Here is a 15,129-nt window from a genome sequence, read left to right as displayed (position 1 = left end):
TAAAGCTAAGTCTCTATGTTTTCTTGTTGCTAATTCCTGGCTGAGATATTTGAATGTTTAGTATTCGCAAAACTCGCTCTTTTAATGCAATTTCGTATTCCTTATCCGGCAACGCTATTATTTGGTTATATTTACACTATAGTGTAACATAAGGCCTAAAACAACTACTCAGTTTATTAACAGAACGTCCGAAATAAGAAAGCAAAGTACCAGTAGCTAAGCCAAGAATTTTGAAAGCCCCAGCGGCGGGGGGTCCTCCCCAGAAAAATTACTTTAAATTTGATGCATTCTGAGAGCATTTTCAACAAAAATGTGGGTATAAATATTCCTGTAAAATGGTGCTGTCTGGTGGCATAGCAAAAGAATAAGATCATGTTTTCTTGGGCATTTTTTGGTAATAAAGCTAAGTCTCTATGTTTTCTTGTTGCTAATTCCTGGCTGAGATATTTGAATGTTTAGTATTCGCAAAACTCGCTCTTTTAATGCAATTTCGTTTAAAATTAGGCAAACTTTGTTTTAGAGACATAGAGACTGAAAGCATCATTCTCAATATCGTGACGTCACACGCGTGCCAAAGGAGAGGTTGTAACCCCCAACCCCCCCCTTTCTGGTTATGTCACTGCAAAGTACTGTACTTGACACCGCAGCTAGAATCTGAAAAACATCTTGGCTATGAATATGATCACATGGTCACCCTACCTTCAAAGTCAAAAGTCAGGACGCATTCCAAAATCAAACCGAAAACAGCGGAACATACTAGTCACATGCTGTTGTAAGTAGTTTTTTGCATATCTGTTCGATTTTGGAGGACAACAGTTTAAATGCTCTTATTTATTGATGGTATTTTATGTCAAATTTTCAAAATTTATAATTTCCACATTTTGGCAACATTTCCACACAAAATTTCCATATTACCACATTTTTACCACAAATTTTTCATTACCACATTTTTACCACAAGCATGATGAAAATTCCACAATTGTGGTAATTACCACAAAAGTGGAAGCGCTGGTTGTGACACCAAAATGAGCCCAATCATACAATAGAATGCCCAACAGAGCCTGAAATAAACAAAAAAAAGCAATAACAACTAGTGCTACCAGAAGCACACTGGTCAATTTCTCCAATTTCAATTACATCAAAGTGTTGCTCTAGTCCTCATTTTTTTATGAAAAAGTGTTTCTTCTGAGAAATAACTTCCAAATCTGTACAATTTCAGTTTTTAATCTCCAACGTTTCTTTTTGGATTTTGCTTTTTTTTCAATTCGGGAAAAAAATTTTTTTGGCAACTTTGTTAAAAACTTTCACAAATCGTCATTATTTACAACAACAACTTCCTAATGCGTCTTAAATTCTCTCACGCTCAATAGACCTTTCCCGCAGCTGTGTACAATGAAGCGTGACGTGGAAAACATTCACGCTGGCTGCTTCGTTTGCAAGCACTAAATTGCTTGTAAATACATAGTAAGTTGTTTAGTAGACAGTAGAATTTTTGTAAAAACGTAGGATTGACGTTAAAAAACAAGAAACTGACAGTTATATTTTATTTAAGTTACTTTTATATGAAAAACAGGCTAAGTGATGCAATGATAACATATTTAATGAGCTCTTGTAATTGGCGCTTGAAAAAACTGCTGGTGGTGGGTTACTGTATTGGTACGAAAGCAAAATGTTGTTGGTCTACAATTCTGATAGACTTGAAATTTCTTCCTGCGTTACTATGTCTTATATAGCCTATAATAATAATGTGATAATTACTATCTTGGTTATTTGCTACAATAATTAGGCTAAATAGGTTTCTGTTTGAAGCCTCTTTTTTCTTCATTAGCTACTTGTAAAAACAATGTTCCGGTAGTCTATCACTCATGACCTACTCGCACTTAATATGAATACGCTTGAGTAAGCTAATAAATCTTGTTAAAGGGACATAGGCTAACTTTAAAAATGCCATTCAGCCAGCTTGTTTATTTAGCCAAATTAAACAAACTTGGAATAACAATATAGATAGACCTATAATGGCTAAAATATTATATTCGAGGTAGGCTACCACAGCTTTGGAAGAAGTGTTTCCGCGGTTTTATTGAGCTGGACTGTCATTCAATCAGGGTTGTAGCCTAACGTCGTCAGGCATTTGATGCAATTATGGGATCTTCGTTTGTTTCTGTGCATATTATAGAACCTAGAAATGACGTAGGCTACCGTAGGCTATGTAAATCTTGCAAGAGCTATACAGACCGCACGAAACTCCGGCGTCTATCGCTTTCAATTCTTGCTACAATCGGCTGCCGGCAAACATTAGGCCTAGTTGTTACCATACCTCGTTTTGGCCGCTTTTTAGGCTCAATTGGCCACGGCTTTTTCGTTATTAACTATGCGTAGGCCTATATATCTATCTGATCTAAGGAGAAGGTTTAAAGTTACGCATTTGTGAGAATGATAAGCTATAGCCTAGGCTACTGACAATGTCATTGTTGTGTGGCAAAATTTGTGCAATACCATTGGATCAATTTAATATGGTAGCCTACTCTCTATTTCGTCAAGACAAAATATCTGTATTTTCGATAAAGTTTTATGCATGCGCAAATTCATGCCCACAAATCGAAATGACCACTTTACCCTGTTTTACGATGAAACCAAGACCAAAAACCTGTTTACGACTGTCTTGCAACATTTTTAACCTGTTTATTACAGTATAGCAAACTATAGCCTACTTGAATTTTAAATATCATAAACAAAATATGACGTCTATGCAATACAAGGAGGGAGGTTGGACAAAAATTATAAAAAAATATATACCAGATGTCTTAGAATAGCCTATAGGCTACTGTATCCTAAAATCAGGGCTAAAATTGAAATTAAAATTATCCCCCCCCCCCCCCCCCTTGCTACTATAATGATTTGAGAGCGATGTAGTGCATTTAAATGACTGAAATGAAATTATACTACTTAAGAGGATACTTTCCAGATAACAAATTTGATTGTTTTTACATTTATCTAAAATTTGCAGACGTTGAATAAATGTGAGAAGAATCGGATTTGCTGTCTAGGCTGTTCCACGTCAATCACGTGAATACTTTACAGTGTAGATTCAAACGATCTGTTATAGCCTGATGCTGCGGGTTCTTTTTGGCAATATCAAATTACACTAGCTTTCGGAACACAGTTCCTTAGTCATATGCTATGACGAATGGTGTTGAGGTCAGTGAGTGGTTGTTTAAAGTGGCTCTTTGGTTTAGCTTGAGGCTGCCGGCTGTTGAGTTTCTGTGCTGTTAGGCGTTATTGCTGTGAAGTTTTGTTGGATCAGTTGATTAGTAGATTAGGTGACGTGGTTCTTCCCTTTCGGCGCGGTTGTTGATTTTAGGATTTTGTCTGCTTATGAATATGGCCTCTTTGAAACGTAAAGACTTCCTTAAACGACCACCCAGACAACGACGACACCGACAAAGCAAACAACCCTCCCCTCAGACACCATACAACCCAATACATTTCGAATTTCCATATATGAGCGACGACGCGGACCGTAAAATAAAGAAAGTCTTCAAAGACCTGGGCTTACCAGTCCGCCTCTTTCGGCGCTCCCGAACCCTCCGAAACGCACTTAAAAAACCACAAAAACCCGAACCCTGCAGCATAGCTGCAAAACTGCCAACTATGGAACGACGACATGTGCAACACCAAGAACTGTGTCTATAAGATTATATGCAAAAAATGCAGGGAAAGCTACATAGGCAGCACGATCCGCAGTGCCGGATTAAGGGTCTGCTGGCCTGTAGGCACATTTTATAAGTGGCCCGAAAATCAGGGTTGCCAACTAAAAAATTAGAATTATCAGTGTTGCCAAATCATTGTCACAGAGATCGTTGTTGCAACTATAACACAGGGTACCGTGCAAAAACTTGGTCATATATGCCTAATTAAATAGCACCTTTGCGCGTTTTTGCGATTGAAAACTCGTTAACTAGTTTTTGGAGGTCAATCTTACGGAGTAGATCGCTTTCAATACACAAAAGTGCCAGTGTACTAAGACGTTGTTGACACATTGTTTATCGTTTAACGTCTTTAATTCGTTTCAGTTGTGAAAACGAGCGTTCCCCCCGAGCAATTCGTAGCCATTAGAGACAAGTACATTCTAAGTGCTATTTCAGTGTTTGGAAATGCATTATAAACACCAGTAGGCTAGTGTGCAGCATTTTAAACATCTTCTGGGCACTTCCTGTTGCTGTTGTTTCATCGCGTCTTTGCTCTTTATACCAGCACATAAACTGACGAAATTCTGATGGGAAGTCGGAAGACAGGTCCTGTGAATACACACCAACCAGACCTGCAACAGCAACATCGATGTCTTTAACAGACATGGAGTCGTACTCAGTCAAAACTCCAAACCTCTGCAGCACCATGGAATATGCATCGATACGTTTCTGTGGTGCACTCTTCAGTTGGTCGATGATCACATAAAACGTGTTGATTGTAAATTTTTGCTGGCCCGACATTCCTTCCACATCATCTGTAGCAGCTCTATCACTGACATGCTTCTGCCGCTTTGGTGCTCGCCGACTTTCAGATTTATATATGCTGCTGCCACAGCGATCACGTGCCTGCTGCTCATAACAGTCAAAATTCTTTCTGCACTCATCCAAGAATTTATCCAAGCTTCAGCAGACCCATGGCTAGTGTCAGTTCGATAGTGGAACTTTGAAGCAACTTGCTACTAGTATTGAAGCGCTGCCAAATATTGTTCCAAAGTAGGCTATGCACATTAGGGCAACTTCAAGGGTGTTCATGTGTTTGGCCAATGCACCTGCTTCATTTCGTGTGCTGCCATTCTGAGTAGCATCCCCAGAGATTTCCTGGAGAGCATTTTGAAACTTGTGGTACCCAATGGTTTCTTGTGCATCAAAAGTGCTCTGCGGGCAGCACAAATTATGTCCGCGGGCCGCATGCGGCCCGGGTTTGACCACCCTGCTCTAAATCACAACATTAGGCTAGAAAGCTCATATCAATAATCAACTAACAACTTACATTTTTTCTTCTTAGCAGCATAAAACGTCAGATAAGAAACGGTTCACAAGTCACAGCTTCAATTGCACCATAAAACTAGTCTATGGAAAAATTTTGCGAATTTACGATTTTTGCATTGCGTTTGGGTTAGACCACCCTGCTCTAAATCACAACATTAGGCTAGAAAATTTTTGCGATTTTTGCAACCTTTAATTCATCTGGAAAAACAGAGCTATTAAGATGAATACTTATTAGTTTAGAAAATAATTATTTTGAAAACATGACTAAATTTTTACTGATTTTAAAGTGGCCTGGATTTTTGACTGGCCTTGTAGGCACGTGCCTACTTTGCCTAATGGTTAATCCGGCACTGACGATCCGCCCACTCCACTCCCGCCTCAAAGAACATCTCAGCTCGGATAAAAGTTCGGTATTTGATCACCAACAACAATGCCACGCAGACTTTGAATTTAAAATTATTGCAAAAGAAAATGACCCGGTACAATTACGTTTCAAAGAGGCCATATTCATAAGCAGACAAAATCCTAAAATCAACAACCGCGCCGAAAGGCAAGAACTAGCCTACGTCACCTAATCTACTAATCAACTGATCCAACAAAACTTCACACAGGGATTCCTAAACAATGGTGGTGTTTTGGAATGGTGTTTTGGAATCCCTGACTTCACAGCAATAACGCCTAACAGCACAGAAACTCAACAGCCGGCAGCCTCAAGCTAAACCAAAGAGCCACTTTAAACAACCACTCACTGACCTCAACACCATTCGTCATAGCTAGGGCAACCAAAAGTCAATAAAGTCAAAATTTTTCTGCCTTGTTTAAAGTTTATAAAACGTCCAGAAACTAAATTTCAGGTTGACACGAAGAGAGGTTTCAAAGTTATTAAGTAAAAAAAAAGTCAAATTTTTTGGTTAGGTCAAAATTTTCTTTTAACGTAGTTTTTCTTCTCTCTATTGATATTTTATTAAAGCTACACAGATACTGATTTTTTGTTGCAATTTATGTTGCTATTCTGACGTAATAATCCATTTGTTGCAATTTCTGTGGTAATAATCTTGTTTCGCCCTGCCAAATTGGAAAATGGGACGAGATGATATTTCACCACATTTATATAGCCTGCTGAGGAACTTCCTAGCAACTTCTGTATCAGTAGTGAGAAGTTTCTCCATTTTAGAAAAAATTTGGCGAGAGACAGGAATTTCAAAGGCTATAATGTGAAACATTACTTGATGTTGAAGTATAATACTGCAGAACCCTCTCAGTAATTTCGGAATATTTAAAGACAGTCCATATTTATTTTTTGCAGTTTTTTGAATGATTTTCATTAGGCCTACAGCCCTACATGTTCGTTAGCTGTGGTGTCCTTGAGTCTTCCACATTTTTATTTTATTAGAAAAAGAAGATATCCTTACCTTACGGTTTGATTGCTAACATGCTTTGTATTTCGCATTTGGGTTGCAAACGCAGAAAGTTATTGGTCAAAATTAGGTCAAAATTTGTAAATTATAAAGTCAAAATTTTAAGTTTTTAGGTCAAAAATTTGGTTGCCCTAGTCATAGCACATGACTAGGGAACTGTGTTCCGAAAGCTAGTGCAATTTGATATTGTCAAAAAGAACCCGCAGCATCAGGCTATAACAGATCGTTTGAATCTACACTGTGAAGTAAGCAACGATCATGCTGCTAAAAGCGAAACTCATTCAACTACATAATCACATGAATGTTGTCAACTTTTCGTTCTCGAACAATCGTCCGGGCAACAATTGGTTTAATACGTATCAAAATATTTCAATTTAAGAAACGTAGCCTACCATCATTACTCCAGTTATTTACATTTTTTTATGTCTTATTACCGTGTTAGAAAGTTAATAATGGAATTGGAATGGAACGATGGAAGATCGTCTTCCATCTGATCATTCAAACCTTCCATCCCTTTGCATTTTTAAAATTTTCTTCTTCCATCCCAAAATATGCCTTCCATCCAATTCATAAGATTTGATTTAGCCTAAACTATAATTGGTTGCACGTGTATTGTTGGTATCAAACTGTCTTGGACTACCTTGCATATCGTTTTGTTTGGCATAGCCTACATTGAGCGATAAATAATTTTAATTAGTTAAGTTGCAACAGTTTAAGATTGCAACACCAAACGTCCTAATAACAATGAAGGCAACATACTTTGGTGTTGCAAGCGAAGTCGTAGACTGCGGTAATGCCAAATTTGATTTAGTGATTATTGTCTTGGAAGTGTCTTGATTTGGATCACATTGGTACTGGGTCCAAATTATCTTCTAAGTTGACCTAGCCGCAAGGCTTTCTGTTAGGGATGGTAGGCCTACTGTCCCTACTTTCTGTGCCTTCATCGGGTAGCCTCAACGTACGTTTACAAACTACAACACGAAACACAAAAGCAAAGAAATTTATTTTCACACGAGTCAGTTCAATCATATCAGAAGATAAATACTTCAATTTCTTGAACACGAAGTCAGAAGCCTACTTCAATTTCTTGAACACGAAACACAGATTGTTTCTTTTTTTCCTTTTTTTGTAATAGTCTATGTGTTGACGTTGCGATCAAAATACTCTTAGGTTACATTGACATAAGGCATTGTAGGTGATCAATTTGATAATGCAGAAAGGTTCAGCGAGGACGTATTTTTTTTTTCAAGCCTAAACAAGATGTTTTTTGTGCAAAGGTTAGATGCTAGTTCTGATTTCAAAGCAAACTTGTGGTAGCCAGTGGCGTAACTACCCATTGGATCTTGTGAATAAATCCAGGGGCGGCACGTTGCTAGAGGGCGGCAAAATGTGATAACTTTTTAAAGTTTAAACGAACAAAGACAGTCACATTAATTTATTCTCGGAGAGACTCAGACTTAAACGACCTAAGTTAACACTGATCTAAGTGAAGCCAAAAAATTAAATAAGTTATGCCTAAAAACTAACTTAATTTGCAACTTTTTTAGATTGTGCCTCACCATGTGGTATTTGTGACGGTTTAATGATAGCCTACTCAGTAGCCTACTTATGCTGTTGAAGTAATGATACAGTAGAATGTCGGTTGTAACTTGTAGGCTAAGCTATAGCACTGTTCAGTCAATTTAGCTTTGGTACGGTAGTTAAGTTCAGGTTAGTTTTAAGTTTATTTTACTTTCGGGAGAAGACAGGAATGGACCGTGAAGTCATCGAGTCAACTGCCACTTTTACCATCTGTCTGTGGTAGATAGACGGGATTCCTCCATCTTCATGTGTGAAGATGGGTTAGGTTATATAGTGAAAGGTTTAAAGTTTCAGGTCTGAAATAGATCATTTAGCTTAACTCAGCAAATTTGCAATTATGGCTATTGTTTTTAACTAATGTGCTGCAGATTCCAGAACAAGATTTAAGTTGCAAGCTTTTAAGTTAATTTTTGCCCATGACGAGAGTAAAAGAAAGTGACGATTTTTTTTAGAAAGAAAAAGAAAGCTAGAGAAGAGGAACTAAAAAGAATGAAGGAGTCATTTTGAAGTTTGTAAAAATTGCCTCTGCTAAAAAAAAAAAACAGAAGAAATTAGCACAGTAAATCTCTACGGTACCGTACCTCACGTTGAGACGGAAGAAGAAGTGTAGGCTACCTCGAGCAAAACAATAACGAAGTGATCATTGAAAGCCTGTGAAGGAAAGCCTGTGAATGAAACACTGTCAAATAAAGATGAAACAGATGCTATCTATTATTCTCATAACGATGTGGCTACTTGGCCAGAAACATTAACTCATAACATGAGAGTTGAGATAATCAAACTAGGGCCCGAAAGGTTTCAGAATAAAAAAGGGTCATTCAAGCCAGGGATTAGAGTAATTAAAGGAGACAAAGAATCCTTCAGCTGTTTGAGTAAGAAGTGGTTTTATTTTGAACTTTCAATAAAATTAAACAAAACTGAGTTAATTCTTCTGTTATGTGGAATTTTAATCAGCTTTTACGTCGGTGTCAAGGGGGAGGGGGGGAGGAGGTAGGGGTGGCGTTTCGTGCAATAACCCAAGGGCGGCATATTGCGTTGTTACGCCACTGGTGATAGCCTACCTAATGTTTGCAGTCAGAAGCTAATTGTAGTCCATGGTAGTTTGTACAAACTGACTTGGAGGCCAACTCTTGTATCGTGTGAAAGGAAATCGATAACCTGCTGTACATCTGGACTTTTATCAGGTGACCTAATTTTTCAATTGCCGTACATTATGTGATGCGAGGATGTGTGTTTCCTCTCTAAATTTTATGCTATAGGATGTGATAGGTCTGCATTCACGCGTTCACTTACATAAATTGCAGTAGAACTACAGTATGTCAGGTTAGGTTACCCAGGTGTAAGTATTGTCTTTTAATTTCTTTTCATTTGCAGAAGTTTTGTGGAACATCTCAATCTGTAGAGTTGCAGACTAAGTAGCAAAAATGAAACAAAATGCCATTTTTATTCTGTTATTGTCTTTTAATTTCTTTTCATTTGCAGAAGTTTTGTGGAACATCTCAATCTGTAGAGTTGCAGACCAAGTAGCAAAAATGAAACAAAATGCCATTTTTATTCTGTTTTTTATGTCTGGTTTCTGCTTATTTGAAGTTCACGCACTTCTTCCATTGTAAGTAACTATAGCCTACATCGCTTAAATAGTGCAACATTTTTTCCTGAGCATGCATAACTTTTAACGGAAACTAAAAAAAAAGCTTGCGTTTCTTTATCATAATGAAAGAAACATTCAAAATTTTGCAACAAAAGGTGAAAACAGTAGCAACCTTCTTTGTAGCTTCAGGTGGAAAATATATGGGCCTAAAATCTAAATGTTTTCTACCAAATGCAATATTCTAGTTTTGATTTAAATTTTTGGATTTAAAATTTCTGATAAAATTCTGGTTTCCTCGCACAACTTTTGTTAAATATTTAGCCTAAGTAAAATACAAAAGATTCTACTTCCTAAATTGCGGGACAGGCTGCACCTAATGAAATGACTGTGGTCGAGCATTCCTAAGTAGCCATGAATTTTACAAACATAACCTCAAATAACAACAGTGACGTAGCTAGAAATCAATCAATCAATGTTTTATTTGTCAGTAACAGGAACATAGGTACATGTTTAAAATATGCAAGCAATATACACAATGCAAAAGTTACACAAGTTCCCATACCGACAGGAAGACAACGAGACGACCATTACGGTCTACTACTCTACTAGTCAATTGCCACTCTACGAAAATGACGATTTTGCCATTTAAAATAAGCTTACACGAGAAAAATGAAATAAAACGTTAAAACGTTCCCGCGCTTCAACATACGCACCAAAAAGAAAGAAAAAAAATATATATTTAAGATAGATAACGTAGGCCTAAACACAAAATTCCAAGAAGCAAGCAGAGATTAATCAAGTTTCCGACTGAACATGTTGTATTGTATAATGAAACTGGCAAGTTGGTTTCCATAACATATCACTTACGACGCACTGTAGCTTTGTAAAATTAACGTTTTAATCTCTTTTTTGAAACAATAGAAAGAAAGTTTTAGTGAGGCCAAAACAACTGCAGGGGGATAAAACGTCATTCAACATGAATTAGCCTATAATGGCCTTAAAAACTTATAATAATAGGTTATTATGCTAAAACATAATTTTAGGGGGCATAATAAAATTTTTGGGGGCTGCATTACGATGAAACAGAAACCATTAAATTAATGTTAACAGTGTCATACGTTTCGTTCTGTGGTTTGGTTTTATTATCTGTATGACTTCACTACTGAGGATCACTTTCTCCCACTGGACTCTGTCAATCCCACCATATCCATTATCCAAGTCCTTTGTGTGTAGTCTCCTCTTCATTTTCTTCTACATCTTCGAGTGAGATAATAATTATAGACTACTAGAAAATCAGTTTCAGTTCAATGTGTTTTTATTTCTGATCATTACAACGAAAAACAATATACTATTGCAAACATAGCAGATGTCGAGAAAAAAGATAATAGCGACAAAATGCAAACATTACAACGTGCATGATACCAAAGCAAGACAGTCAGTTTAAAATATGGCACCGTCGTAACATCTCAAAATGCAGCTTTGTTGCTGCAGATCGAATATAGCCAGTTACTTCTGTGAAGCAAACCACAGCCAAACTTGTTATTACAAAACAATGCATTTTCTACTAAGGTTTTCAGAAATTTTCCAGCCTTCCGTGGCCAACAAAACTTAACCATGAACAGGCATGGCACAGCAATAATACGACAGTAAACATTGTAGCACAAAAATAAATAAAGCGAACGTTTTCAACTATACTGTACATGTAGTATTTTTCAAACCTATAAAAAAAAAAAAATTATACATTGCATGAGAAAACACTGGAGAAAATACATGAGAAAATCTGGCGCAAACCTACTAATACAAATCTTTTTTTCAATTTTAGCGCTGTTTGCCCATCGAATTATATATGTGCTTCAATTAAATGTCTTCTCTCGCGAGCTCGAGCTATTTTCTCGAATAATGGCCGTTTTAATATTGAAATCAATAAATTACGTTCATACTTTGGTGCCAATCGTTATCTTATTTGGTTTTTCTATAAAGTTCTTAGAGGGTTTCTGAATTCGAGTTTCGCCATGTCTCTGAATGAAGAGCGTGATTTCAAGAACTTTCTAACAATTCCGTTTATTGGCAAGGAATCCAAACGTTTTGCCACAAATTTGTCTAGATTTATTGCAATGAAATTTAACGTTAAGATTTTTTTCGTCCATAAAACATAAAGCTGGTTACTATTTTCAGTTGAAGTCTAAAACTCCTTATGTTCAAACGTCGTGTATAAGTTCACTTGCTCGCATGATGCGAGTTCCACATACATTGGTATGATCACACGACATTTGGCCACGATAGTAAGGGAGCATCTGAATTTGGCTAATCTTAGTAAAAACAATGCAATTAAAGGCCATATTCGAAACTGCCAATCGTGTTCAAGTAATAAAATCTTATTGAAGTCTTTCGCGATTGTTCGATATTGTTTGTCGGAGTTCGACACAAAGATTCACGAGGCACTATTTATTAAATCTTACAACCCAAAGCTGAACAAGTAATTGTTTGCTGGTGGAACCTTCTAACTTTTACTTGTCTTTAATTGAATTGTCAAGTGTGTGTTTGGTTCACTGTTGCTTTCGTTTTGTGCAATCATCTCGTTTTGTACTTTAGTACATCTTGCGCAATTTGCCTAGATATTATACTTTTCCTCTAATTTTTCTACTTGATCCGTTTTGTTGTGTTGTAATATGTGAGCATGTGATGTGCATGTGAGCATGTGTGCATGTGAGCATGTGTGCATGTGAGCATGTGTGCATGTGAGCAGGACAGGCAGTCTTTCTATGTTTAATAGATTAAACAATATTTTTGATGTTTTACTGTGTTGTTTGAGTGTTTTCTCATGCAACGTATATTTTTTTTTGTAGGCTTGGAAAAGACTATATGCATTGAAAACGTTTGCTTTTATTTTTGTGTTACCATGTTAAATGTCGTATTATTGCTGAGTTATTCCTGTTTATGATTGAACAAAATAATTTCTCTGCCCAAGTTATAGGTTATATCAAAACTTAAATTTCATATTAAAAACTTCAAGTGATATGTACGTAGCTTATTCTAAAAATATTATTTTATATATTGTTTTTTTTTTGCAGTTGTCCAGATTGCTTAAGCTATGGATGCAACACCGATGCTTGCCCCCCAGCCGTTGCAAAAGTATGCGTTGCAGAATGCGAATATGTTGCCAGAAATCCTCCACCTGGTGAAGGTTTGTAGGTTTAGATTAAACTATTTAATGTTGTTATTAAATAAATCTTCAGTAGGCATAGCTAGCCACATAGCATAAGTGAAATACTTTTTGAGTAAGCTAGGCTACCAACATTCCGAAAGTCGTAATTTTATTGGAGTAGGCTACCGCCAAGAGTACCAAATCACTTTTACTTTGAGAAATTTGGTACTGTTTATTGGTACCTTGTTTTTTCATATTATGGCAATGTAGAAATTTCTGTTTTTTCTATTTTAAATGTTTGACGTCGTGCTCCGAATGTTTCCACGGTTTGGCATGGCAAAGAACAAACCAGCCATGACCAGTTTCAAATGAGTTGCCAGCTGGGTTAAACTTCATATTTTTTCTTTAAGAAAAGCCAGAACGTTAGCATGGTAAATGAAAATTTTAATTATGAAAAATATCCATGTAAGTATTGTTTTTGAATTCAATTACCCAATTTTCTTCAGTCAAATTTCGGGTTTGGATTGTATGTTGCACATAATAAATCAACAATTTAAAAATCCTCATTTTCATATTTTCCTATTTTGCTAACACGTGTAAGCCTACATTTCAACTTTCATAACACATTTTTGAAGATTATCTTATTCAGTGTATTGTAGTCTACAGTGAGTGCTGAAAATAAATCAAATAACCTAACCTATCCACAGTAGCCTCGATCAGGGCTCATCCAACTATGGGTTCCCAAACTGGGTCACAAGTTGTAACTTAGTTTTAAAGGTTTGTAAAAAATTAAAGTGAGCTTACAGTAGATAGGCCGAGTAGGCTGCCACCATGCGGTAACTATTTTCTGAAATGGGATCGTACAATAAAAAAGTTTTTGAGAAGCTCTGATATAAAACAATATTAACAATATAAAGCCTTTATGATCAAAGAAACCAGCATCGTTTGTTTCACTCAAATATAGCTTCTTTACAAGATGATTATTCTATTTGAATAAGAACCTTCAGTGGTTAAAATGTTATTTTCATAAAAAGTCAGAAGACTTCACAACGTGTTTATGCTGTGTAATAAAACAATCTCTTGTTAAAAATCTTGCAGTGTTGAACTTATCGTTTTTGCTAATGAATAATACTGCATATTTAATCAATCTCTTCCAAATTTTTAAATAAAAATGATAGAATATTATTTTTTTACAATAAAAGTTCTAGTCGTCACAGAAAGATATAATAATAATTACACTTATTTTATTTGCAGTCAACAGATAGAGGAAACTGCACATGAAGTCGTCAAATTTACCGATGGCTGTATTATGGTGTAAAAATGTATGCAGTGTATATTCCATTTTGCTATGTTTGTATGATCATGAGAAATATTTGATGAATACATGGGTTGTAGGCTATTTGAAAAGATGTCATGTTGGATTAAATTGTTTGTTTGTATCGTGACTTCAATTAGTTTCATTTTAAAAACAGTAGAAAAAAAAGGCGTTGACATAAATTATGGTGAAAATAATTTTCTCTTGCTATGATCTACATACAATACATGATAATAAAAGTCTTGCCATCTGCGTTTGAAGATGATGATTTAGATTTTAAAAGTTCTCCATTTGCCTGTTTTTATGTTGCTTGTATTTAAATGAATGACTCGTTTGAAAACATTCCATTTCACCACAAATTATGACTGAAAGTACTGTGCCGTATTATTTATCACCATCGTCATGTAGCCTACAGCTCCCAGGAGCATAGTTTGCATTGTGGATGAGGCCCTATAGAAATGTTGTTATTATTATCATAAAGTGCAGTAGACTTTTGTGAATCAAAAGTCATTTTCTTTATAAAAACAGAACGAGCAGATTAAAATTCTAAATCAATATAGACTATTTTTCATTGCCTAAAATCAACTGTGTAGTATTCAAGAGGTATTACCCCCCCGACCGCCTTGAGAGTGTCAAACGCAGATGTTTTCCAAAATCGAAGCGGTGTTTTGGCGACGTCTTGCGGAATTTATACATTAAGTAGGCACTGACACAAATAAGAAACAAATGCGTGTGTTTTACAACGTAGCCTAGGCCTATTTAAGCCAATGTCGCAACATTCATGAAAATTGTTCCAGAACCTTTGACTGCATATTTTCCTCATTTTGAAGTAGTTTTAGCATCAAATGGATGGAAGCTGACCTGGTTACCTGGAAGGTTATTCGCTTCCTACCTTTTGCATCCTTGTGTAAAATACCAGCGGATTATTGTGATATCCTGAGAAAAAAAAGAAACCAGTAATTGATTGAATGACTTTGTTTAAAAAGATATCAACAAAGGGATGATATGCTTAAAAGGGAAAACGAAGATTGGCTCTCTTGCCATCCGGTTTATGCAATCTA

General features: G+C 36.2%; 1 long non-coding RNA gene across 1 annotated transcript; it reads left to right on the top strand.

Moving 5' to 3' along the window:
* The first annotated feature begins 9,132 nt into the window (after positions 1-9,132).
* LOC145769890 (uncharacterized) lies at positions 9,133-14,466 on the top strand. The gene is made up of 4 exons (XR_014289111.1): positions 9,133-9,201; positions 9,500-9,626; positions 12,680-12,792; positions 14,008-14,466. It is a non-coding gene; the product is annotated as an uncharacterized LOC145769890 (long non-coding RNA).
* Positions 14,467-15,129: the final 663 nt, after the last annotated feature.

This window comes from Aplidium turbinatum, chromosome 5 (assembly GCF_918807975.1).
Source record: "Aplidium turbinatum chromosome 5, kaAplTurb1.1, whole genome shotgun sequence".
In the NCBI taxonomy this organism is placed as follows: domain Eukaryota; kingdom Metazoa; phylum Chordata; class Ascidiacea; order Aplousobranchia; family Polyclinidae; genus Aplidium; species Aplidium turbinatum.
Note: the sequence above shows the minus strand (reverse complement) of the source record. Positions and strands in the feature narration are given on the sequence as shown.